Raw genomic sequence first — 12,141 nt, 5'->3', positions numbered from 1 at the left:
ATAGATATCGTTTACCATATCTTGCCAATGGATATGGAATAGATTGGGATGCTGATGTGACTGAAGATACTTTGATCGTTGAAATAGTAAAAATACTAGGTATTAGCGTTTTCCCCAGAGGTTGGTTTGCAGGTCATTCCGTCCATTAGTTGACTTAAGACAATTGTTTGAAGAAGTCCCGTTGCGATAATGCTCGGAAATTGAGAAAATTAAGATTCATCAAGTAACAATTTTTCTCTCAAAAAAAAAAAAAAATCGTACAATCTAAATTAGTTGGATCTTCATAAACTTATATGGTGCTTTGAAGTAATGAAATGCCATGAAACTGTCCGATATGATTCACGTGAACGACCGCAGAAACGTACTAACACAACAGCAGTCATCGAAGAAGCACACAATATGATATTGTATGATCAGCGTACAAAGATGCATGGAAGTTACCATGACTGTAGTGTAATATATCGGCTATACTAGAACCTCAGCCTGTCTTTGACATAAAGGAATCACCCGGCACCGAGGCTGGCTAACGCCTGTGCAATTTGCAGCCAGAGGCTCAAGGGCAATACAGGCTGCTCACCCAGTCTACAGCGTATGTCTGAACAGGTATCGGACAGGTCGTTGGCATAACCGATGTTGTCAGGCTGAACCTGAGAAACACGTTTGAAGACGTGAACGTGCATTTCGAATGTATAGATGATAAATAGACATGCCAACAGAGACGAGATGTTGACGCTTAGCGAATGAGACACAATTGCCATGTGAGGGAATGCCTAGTATGAGAGCTTCCTTGGTGGATGTGCGTGGTCTTGCAAACGCGGGAACTGTGAGCCGTACGCCACAGCGAGGTAGTTGTAAAATAATACGATTGGCCCGAAAATAAACATAAGCTGGCCAATCGGGTATACGGCTATTCCCAGAAACAGATCTCTGAAGAAAGATAGTAGTCAAATTTTCCTGGAGGAGGACTTAAAGAGAAAGAAGGAGGCAATTTCCAGGCAGACTCGGTAGTAGGGACACCGTTCTAAAACACGTGAGTGGGGACATGCAACATGACGTTGGCTGCACTCCGTTTGGCAACGTCACTGCCGGTAACACCTAATACCCAGATCTGGTCGCAGCTGAAGGACACACGCCGCCCACTACACCCACGATGCCACTGGGAGATGCTGCCAGTCGACTTACACTACAACACTCCAGTCCAATTCCTGCTGTCAGTTCCATTCCTTATCAAGTATATTTTAAACCCTTGATAACTATTCTCAGTTTAATTGTTTATGTTGTTGTTGTGGTCTACAGTACAGGCTCTGGTTTGATGCAGCTCTGCATGCTACTCTCTCCTGTGCGAGCTTCTTCATCTCCCAGTACCTACTGCAATCTACATCCTTCTGAATCTGTTTAGTGTATTCATCCCTTAGTCTCCCTCCACGATTTTTACCCTCCGTACTGCCGTCCAGTACTAAATTGGTGATCCCTTTATGACTCAGAATATGTCCTACCAACCGATCCCCTCTTCCAGTCAACTTCTGTTCTCTTTTAGTCCAAACTATTTATTGTTCACGTTTCACATCAATACATGGCTACACTCCAAACAAATACTTTCAGAAAAGACTCGGTGTCAACAAATTTCTCTTCTTCAGAAACGCTTTCCTTGACATTGCCAGTCTACATTTTATATCCTCTATACTTCGACCATCATCAGTTAGTTTGCTCCCCAAATAGCAAAACTCCTTTACTACTTTAAGTGTCTCATTTCCTAATCTAATTCCCGCAGTATCACCCGATTTAATTCAACTACATTCCATTATCCTCGTTTTGCTTTTGTTGATGTTCATCTTATATCCTCCTTTCAAGACACTGTCCATTCCGTTCAACTGCTCTTCCAAGTCCTTTTGCTGTCTCTGACAGAATTACAACGCCATCGGCGAACATAAAAAAAACGGCTCTGAGCACTATGGGACTTAACATCTGAGGTCATCAGTCCCCTAGGACTTAGAACTACTTAAACCTAACTAACTTAAGGACATCACACACATCCAAGCCCGAGGCAGGTTTCGAACCTGCGACCGTGGCAGTCGCGCGGTTCGGCGAACATCCAAGTTTTTATTTCTTCTCCATGGATTTTAATTCCTGCTCCGAATTTCTCCTTTGTTTCTTTCACTGCTTGCTCAATATACAGATTGAACAACATCGCCGGCCGCGGTGGCCGTGCGGTTCTGGCGCTGCAGTCCGGAACCGCGGGACTGCTACGGTCGCAGGTTCGAATCCTGCCTCGGGCATGGGTGTGTGTGATGTCCTTAGGTTAGTTAGGTTTAAGCAGTTCTAAGTTCTAGGGGACTTATGACCTAAGATGTTGAGTCCCATAGTGGTCAGAGCCATTTGAACCATTTGAACAACATCGGGGACAGGCTACAACCCTGTCTCGCTCCCTTCCCAACCACTGCTTCCCTTTAAGGCCCTTCAACTGCCATCTGTACAAATTGTAAATAGCCTTTTTATCCCTGTATTTTACCCCTGATAGCTTCAGAATTTTAAAGAGAGTATTCCAGCCGACATTGTCAAAAGCTTTCTCTAAGTCTACAAATGCTAGAAACATAGGTTTCCCTTTCCTAATCTATTTTATAAGATACGTTGTAGGGTCAGTATTGCCTCACGTGTTCCAACATTTCTACGGAATCCAAACTGATCTTCCCCGAGGTCGGCTTCTACCAGTTTTTCCATTCGTCCGTAAAGAATTCGCGTTAGTATTTTGTATCCGTGACTTATTAAACTGATTGTTCGGTAATTTTCACATCTGTCAACACCCGCTTTCTTTGGGATTCGAATTATTACATTCTTCCGCTTTATTTGGGATTGGAATTATTACATTCTTCTTGAAGTCTGGGGTATTTCGCCTGTACCATACATCTTGCTAACCAGGTGTTAGAGTTTTCTCAGGGCTGGCTCTCCCAAGGCCATCAGTAGTTCTAACGGAATGTTGTCTACTCCGCGGGCCTTGTTTCGACTCAGGTCTTTCAGTGCTCTGTCAAACTCTTCACTAAGTATCATATCTCCCATTTCATCTTCATCTACATCCTATTCCATTTCCATAATATGGTCCTCAAGACCATCGCCCTTGTATAGACTCCATACATACTCCTTGCACCTTTCTGCTTTCCCTTCTTTGCTTGGAACTGTTTTTACATCTGAGCTTCTGATATTCATGTAAGTGGTTCTCTTTTCTCCAAAGGTCTCTTTAGTTTTCCTGTAGGCAGTATTTATCTTGCCCCTAGTGATATACGCCTCTCCATCATTACAATTCTCCTCTAGCCATCCCTGCTTATCCATTTTGCACTTCCTGTCGATCTCACTTTTGATATGTTTGTATTCCTTTTTGCCTGCTTCATTTACTGAATTTTTGTATTTTCTCCTTTCATCAGTTAAATTCAGCATCTCTTCGTTTACCCAAGGATCTCTATTAACCCTCGTCTTTTTACCCACTTCATCCTCTGCTGCCTTCACTACTTCATCTCTCAAAGCTACCCATTCTCCTTCTTGTCAATCGTTCCGTAATACTCTCCCTGAAACTCTCTACAACCTCTGGTTCTGTTAATTTATCCAGGTCCCATCTCCTTAAATTCCCACCTTTTTGCAGTTTCTTTAATCTACAGTTCATAACCAATAGATTGTGGTCAGAGTCCACATCTGTCCCTGGAAATGTCTTACAATTTAAAACATGGTTCCTAAATCTCTATCTTACCATTATATAATCTATCTGAAACCTGTCAGTATCTCCAGGCCTCTTCCATGTATACAACTTATTGTTTATATCGACACATTATTTTTTTTTGGCAGTTGTGGAAGGAGGTTCAATATTTTGTGATTGTGATTTGGAAATTACTTATAGCAGTGGTTCAAAACACTTTTGTTTGCCAAAATAAAGGTTTGTGGCCGTATACTTATATTCTAACGGCTAGCCTCCCAATATCTCAATTTGTCACGTAAATTAAAGAGAAAATTAAAATAAAATGACAAGTGACAACTCAAAATTCAAGTAACTAGAGAAATGATTAAAATAAAGGTTTCGGCTTCATTATGCATGAATATGGGAAACCTCTGGTCACGTTGTGTACCACCCAGTCTCAAGGCGAATGAGAAACGAATTCACATGACAATTTCCCACCAGCGGCTAGTGCGTTTTCGAAAATGTAATAATAATTTTCTAGGACAGTACTTGAAAACGGATGAAATATCAGTACACTCCTGATACAAACAACAACTGAAACAGAAGACAGAAACTGGTTCTTTAGTTCCAAAAATAGCTTAGACGATCCCATCAGCGGGAAATGTCATGGCTTCTGTGCTTTGGGGTGCGAAACAAATTCTCTTTAATATCTTCATGAGGGTATGAAATAAGTGTTGAATATTATTACAACTTTTTAACGAACCTGAGTGGAAAATTTCGAGAAAAAACATCTGCTTTGCTGAAAAAAACTTGTTTCATCAGGTCTTTCCTCCAAAACGTTTATTGGCACATCAAAAAATTACGAATTTGCGATATAGAATATTGCAACATTCGGCGCGCTACCCATGTGGTTCCTTTACATTCTTATCCCTTCAGAAAATACAGTTGGTCAGTGTTCATCGTCCATTCAGGAAGGGAACGCAGATATAAACGAGTATTTTGAAGCATTTCCAGAGGAACTCTGCTGAGATGGAGTGATGTTGCTGCAACACCTCTGCGTGAAATGTGTTAATGTTAAAGGGCCGCGCGGAGTGGCCGCGTGCTTTGAGGCGCAATGTCACCGATTGCGCGGCTCCTCCCGCCGGAGGTTCGAGTTCTCCCTCGGGCATGAGTCTGTGTGTTGTTCTTAGCATAAGTAAGTTTAAGTTTGTGTGAGTAGTGTGTAAATCTAGACCTCAGCAGTTTGGTCCCTTAGGAATTCACACACCTTTGAATATTTTTTGAAGGTAAAGGAACATGTTAAGTAATAAAGGGTACAATAATCAGTGTCAAATTGTTTATCCAAATTTCGGTCACTGTGTGGCCATCTTCTGGGCAGTAAATGTAAGATGAAATATTAAAATTACATACATGCACGTAGTTCCAACTGGACTCTTCATGTCAGGGTCCCACCATTGACGTGAATAGTCCAGTTGGGACTATGCCCTTACATGAAGCCTTAATGTCTTACATTACTTTTACTGCACTGAAAATGGCCACACAGCGGCCGGCTGGATATGCGATAAATATTATTTACGACTGATTGCTCTGTCCTTTACTACTTGAAATAAGTGTAGTCGCTAGGCGCATCGAATTCCCAATAGAATGAAACCTAATAAAGAAAAATTAAAATTTTCTTTGCCACTATCAGTCTGAGTTTTCAGTCAGCCCTCATTTAACACAAAGTTAAAAAACGGAACGGAAACATCTGGAGATAAAGTAATAGTAGCTCCATAAATAATTTAATTCCCCAAAATAAGTGAAACGAAGTCTCGTTTTCGATGTGGATATAAGGTAGGATTGTTATTAATACTTACTTCTATGATACCGTGGAGGGTGGGAGATCATAAAGTAGTAAAATGATGTTTCATGTCAGCAGCAACATAACATCTGGTGACAGTGTAACAAATGGTATTCTAGGGATGATATACGGCTCCTCCCAACACCCGCTACGCCACCTACCGTTTACGACGCGCCCACGACTATCAGACTAGCTGGAGCACGTGTCACTCGGCTGATGCGAAGGAGCTTCCAGACCGGCGGGCAGCCCTTAAAGCCGTCGCGTAGGGCCGGCGCCGCCCTTCAGGGCGGGCGAGCGGGTCGTACAGCGGCCCATAACTCAGCTCCACACGACCGACCAATAACGCCGCTTAATAAAAATATGGCGCCATTTTGTAACCGGCCGCGCGTGTCAACCCCATTTTGCAGCGAGAGCAGCGGCTCTGGAGACCTCGACGATACTGTGTCTGCTGCCTGCCTGTAGCCGAGGGCCACGTCACAGCACCATGGATCCGACACTTTTGACGTGTCTAATCTTATTCTGCTACAGGTTTTGTATCTTGCTATGTGACAAAAATAAATGTGCTATTCACAGAACATATGTCAGTTAGTAAGTTTCATCTTGATGAGATTCGAAAGTGGGGCATTGGCAAACTAACTGAAAAATGGCTCTGGGCGCTATGGGACTTGACATCTGAGGTCATCAGTCCGCTAGAACTTAGAACTACTTAAACCTAACTAACCCAAGGACATCACACACATCCATGCCCGAGGCAGGATTTGAACCTGCGACCGTAGCGGTCGCGCGATTCCAGACTGAAGTGCGTAGAACCGCTCGGTCACTGCGGCCGCTTACTAACTGTAAATGTTCAAAATATCTGGGAGTGAAAATTTGCAGGAATGTGATAGAGTGATCACGTAGCCTCCACGGTAGGATACCAGCTGGTAGACTTCAATTCATTGATAAGATACTGGGAAAATGCGATTCCTCGAGGACCCATCTCATTTATCAGAGGGGAACAGCAAGTGATATTGAAATTGTACAAAGACGAACAGCACAAATTGTAGGATGTTTGTTTGACCCACAAAAAAACATCACCGAGACGCTAGAAACATGAACTTCCAGACGATTGCTGATTGACGTCAGCTACCTGGCCAATGCTTATCTAAGAAACAAAAATCCAAGTTGAAGTGGGGAATCAAGGAATCTGTTACAGCACTATACTTAACGCTCCTGTAGGTACCGTGAAGATACTATTACCCTTCTTTCAGTACGCATTGAGACATTTAGACAATCATTATTCCCGCACTCCACAAGCAGACTAAACGGGAATAAACCTTAACACATAGTCAGATATAAAGTACCTTTCACTATGCACATCACATTGGTTTGTATAGAAACAGATTAGACTTTTACGTAGATGTAGCTGGGTAGAGGAACATCAGCGTTCGAATACAGTATTTGCATTAGAGCGAACTATAGGGAGAGGTAGTTAACATACAATAAGAATGGATCTTAAACAATTGAAGTATGAGGATTAGAGAAGGTGTAAAACAGAGGTAACATTTGCCATCCCTCCCCCCCCCCCCCCCCACCCTCAACCTGCTGTCAAATCTATAAATCGAAAACCATGGGAGGAATAAAGTAAATGTTCAAGAGTGGAATTAAAACAGATTGTGAGAGAATATCAACGATAACACTCAATAACGACTTTGCTGTCCTCACTGAAAAAGAAGAAGAATTACAAAATCTTCTGACTGGAATGGTCTAATGAGTATAGAATATGAATTGAGAGTAAACCAAGGAAAGACGAAAGGAATGAGGAGTAACAGAAATGTGATTAGCGATAAACCTTACATCAAAATAGATGACCCAAAAGTAGATGAAGTGAAGGTGTTCCCTAGATAAATACATAAACCTTACATCAAAATAGATGACCCAAAAGTAGATGAAGTGAAGGTGTCCCCTAGATTAATACCTGGCGGAAGAATCAAGATGTTGTAACGGAAGGAGTCGCAGTCACAGCAAAGTACTGAATTTTAAGGCTTTATTTTTCTGGGAATCCACAGTTTCAATAGGTTTTGAGAATGAAATCATGGTCCAAGTAGGCTGTATTCTTTTGAATATGTGTTCGACCGGCCAGTTTAAACCTTGACTCATTTTTAAGCACGTTTCTTTAGCTTTATCTTCAGTTTACATTTCCTGTCCACTTGTACGAGCGATGTATTACAGTGTAAAATGAAGCTGGCAGCTTTAGATACGTGCATGAAAATGACCCAAGGTTGAAACTGGCCGATCGCATAGATAACAAAAAGAATGCAGCCTACTTGGACCACTTTTTCATTCTCAAGTACTGAATCTACGACATTCGCAACTGGCCGAATTCTCTGACCTGCTAACACTGCACGTAACAGACGCAAAGCACTTCCACCGATCCACTCACCATGGCACAGCAACAGCCAAGACTAGGTGACTGGCTCGTATTAGAGACTCTTCTAGATGGCACAGAAACACAATGCCTTCTACATAGTCAGCCTCACACCGTTGCTTTCAAACCTCTCGGGCTATTCCCTCATCGTCGAAGAACTGGGCAGTAGTACGACATTCAGTCTATGCTGCTCAGCGCCAAACCGATGACTTCCCTGAACGCAGCGGCTGCAGTGGCGCGTGGCCAGCATTGCCACTTAATACGACGCTAGGAACTCAACACACAGACACATTCCTTGTCGGTGTATTTGCCTTACTCGTCACGGTTACACACTAGCAGTATTGAATACTGACGAATCAGTTCGCTCCGGGGAGCGGAAGAGACAACAAAGTCGCCGCGCAACGTTGTGGACAGTTCCTACCCTGATTTTGCTCGCGGAGTGTATACAGTGATATTCATGTCTGTATCTGTTATACTTCCATAGGCTTTGCCGAATCGTTAAAACGGTTGTTATGTTCAGATCCCCACCACTGACCGTGGCGACTGCAGTCACCCTGTTCCAAGAACTTCGCACCATCAGCGACGCAGTGTTGCAATGGATACTGAACCACTTTATGCATATGTCAGTGAAGTGATTAACGTTATGATCAACGCGTTCCACAAGGCAGACACATTCCAACACGATACGCCTGTCAGTTCAACTAGTGCAAGAGACGTGCAGCTCTTACAGAAATGCCAGCGGGACCAAATGCCAAGGAGACGACGACGACGAACGAGACGAAATGGAGTAAGTGCTACGCGTAGACATCCTCCAGGAAGATACCATCATCCACTAGCAGATAAGATGCGCTGCTAATTTAAAAGTAACTAAAACAGAGACTGCCAATGACTTGGTTCAACGCTCTTTCTGAGACAAAGCAAAATAGGAGGCCTACATTCCGAAGTTCTTCAATACTAAACAACACGTCTTCAGTAATGTTGGAAGTTCCACAACGAAGGACGAATTATTAAAAGGAAATGACGTGTTGCTGCGAAGTTACTGACGGCAGGTGATTTAATAAAGTTGTGTATGCGATCGAGAAAACTGTAATAAAGGCGCCTCCAGTTTGTGTTGTGTCATTTAGATCATAGCGGCACACACAATTTGTTTATACTCATGGAGCTTGCTGTCCAGTGGACGTGTGCGTACCCTGCTTCGTAAAATGCTGTACTTGTTTGCGATATGGATATGGCAGCAAACAGTGCACGAGCAACACAAGATGTGCGTACTGTATAAAGCCACACAGAAGTGATGCCTATGGGAGAACTAATCAATGAGCCAGCGGTCATGGTCCATGTGGTCACAGTGACTTACACTATGTGATCAAAAGTATCCGTAACCTGGCTGAAAATGACTTACAAGCTCGCGGTGTCCTCCATCCGTAATGCTGGAATTAAATATATTGTTGGCTCACCCTTAGCCTTGATGATAGCTTCCACTGTCGCACTCATACGTTCGATCATGTGCTCGAAGGTTTCTTGCGGAATGGCAGCTCATTCTTCACGAAGTGTTGCACTGAGGAGAGTTGTCGATGTCGGTCGGTGAGGCCTGGCGCGATGTCGGCGTTAAAAACATCCCAAAGGTGTTGTATAGGATTCAGGTCAGGACTCTGTGCAGGCCAGACCATTACAGGGAGGTTATTGTCGTGAATCCACTCCGCCACAGGCCGTGCATTGTGAACAGGTGCTTGATCGTGTTAAGAGATGCAATCGCCATTCCCGAATTGCTCTTCAACAGTGGGAAGAAGAAGGTGCTTAAAACATCAATGTAGGCTTGCCCTGCGATAGTGCCACGCAAGACAACTAGGAGTGCAAACTCCCTCCATGAAAAACACGACTACATCGTAACACCACCGCCAACGAATTTTACTGTTGGCACTACACACGCTGGCAGATGACGTTCACCGAGAATTCGCCATACCCACACCCTACAATCTTATCGCCACATTGTGTACCGTGATTCGTCACTCTACACAACGTTCCTCCACTGTTCAGTTGTCCAATGTTTACGCTCCTTATGCCAATCAAGGCACCGTTTTGCATTTACCGGCGTGATGAGTGGCGTATGAGCAGCCGCTCGACCACGAAATCCAATTTTTCTCACTTCTCGCCTAACAGTCATGGTACTTGCAATCAATCCTGATGCAGTTTGAATTACTGTGTGATGGTCTGGATAGATGTCTGCCTATTACATATTACGACCCCTTCAAATATCGGCCATCTCTGTCAGTCAACAGACGAAGTCGGCCTGTTCGCTTTTGTGCTGTACGTGTCCCTTCACTTTTCCACTTTACTATCACATCAGAAATAATGGACCTAGGGATGTTTAGCAATGTGGAAATCTCTCGTACAGAAGAATGGAACAAGTGAAAGCCAATCACCTGACCACGTTCAAAGTCTGAGTTCCGCGGAGCGCCCCAATCTGCTCTCTCACGATATCTAATAACTACTGAGGTCGGTGATATGGAGCACCTGGCAGTAGGTGGCAGCACAATGCACCTAATATGAAAAAATGTATGTTTTTGGTGGTGTCCTAAAAACTTTTGTTCACATAGTGTATCTCTAACCTACCCTTTGTATCTTAAGCAGAAGTAAATTAACAAAATGATGCCTGTCAATATTATCATTTTTCCAGACGCAGCAGCTGGTTTTGGTAACAAACGTTAAGCGAATGCAGTTATTTCTTACCCAAACATTACGAGACAAGGTACAGAAGTCCCTCCCTTCCGACTCAACAGCGGCTCAATACAACTATCAGCACCGCCAAATACGGTCCGCAACAACCAGCCCACGTCATGACGACAACGCTGCAGACGTCAGGAACTGGTGCTCCAGTGGTACCACCGCCGATACCACCACCCCCTCCTCTAACACAGCATACCCATCTATCCCACCAGCAATGCGTAAATTGTGAAGACGTGGTCCCAAGGTTACAGTTGCACCAACAAGAGCTCAGCCTCCTTCTTGGTTTAATGGATGCAGCTCTACCCAACACAATCGCACAGATTTAGCTAAGGCAAAGAAAGGTATCCGTCGCCATTTTCTGCTAGAAAGTAGACATTTGTGGCATCACCGAAACATGGTTAAAACTGAACGAACGCTTCGCATTCCTGGGCTGAAGGCCTGAATTACAAGTGAGGAAGGCGATACGCATTAACAAATACTAAGATATTTTCTTCTCTTTAATGAAAACGAGAACCAGCTATAGTAACGGCTGAAGGCCTTATTAAGAAAAAGTTGCAAATTATTGGTCGGCTGAAGGCCACGAAAGATGATACAGCCAATTAACGGTTGAAGGCCCGAATTACAAGTGGTGAAGACAATAACATGTTAAAACATTGGGGTAAATTTTAAACAATTAGCACAACTTGTCCAATTAAGATGGAGTGAACCACAGACAGTGCTCCCTGGATCGACCTGAGGAAAGTGACTACAGCTGTGTAAACGGTGAGACAGGCACCCAAGAGTTGTACTCACGTAACACGACGGCAACTCACATTAAGGGTAGATTAAGTGCCGTCCGACTGACTAACCAATCCGCCTAACGTCCGATCACTGGTACAACGATGGAATATTTTTTTTTAGACAAGGGCGAAGAGACGGACAGCACTACGTCTTCAGAAAAACACCCAAGGTCGAAGGAAGCACTAGAACCAAGGTAGACACCATAAAAACATGTGCACAGTACAATTCAAGAGGCTGTCGAACTACACGCCGTGTCGGACAGCATGAACACGACGAGGAAAGGTACACTGCGGGAAAAATGCGCTAACCTGCAGGGCAGGTAACTGGGGCGTTCGCGGCCACAAGGCAGAAAATACAGGGTTATTACAAATGATTGAAGCGATTTCACAGCTCTACAATAACTTTATTATTTGAGATATTTTCACAATGCTTTGCACACACATACAAAAACTCAAAAAGGTTTTTTAGGCATTCACAAATGTTCGATATGTGCCCCTTTAGTGATTCGGCAGACATCAAGCCGATAATCAAGTTCCTCCCACACTCGGCGCAGCATGTCCCCATCAATGAGTTCGAAAGCATCGTTGATGTGAGCTCGCAGTTCTGGCACGTTTCTTGGTAGAGGAGGTTTAAACACTGAATCTTTCACATAACCCCACAGAAAGAAATCGCATGGGGTTAAGTCGGGAGAGCGTGGAGGCCATGACATGAACTGCTGATCATGATCTC

Source organism: Schistocerca cancellata, chromosome 3, assembly GCF_023864275.1.
Source record: "Schistocerca cancellata isolate TAMUIC-IGC-003103 chromosome 3, iqSchCanc2.1, whole genome shotgun sequence".
NCBI classification, from domain to species: Eukaryota; Metazoa; Arthropoda; class Insecta; order Orthoptera; family Acrididae; genus Schistocerca; species Schistocerca cancellata.
The sequence above is the reverse complement of the archived record's forward strand: the minus strand, read 5'-3'. Positions refer to the sequence as shown.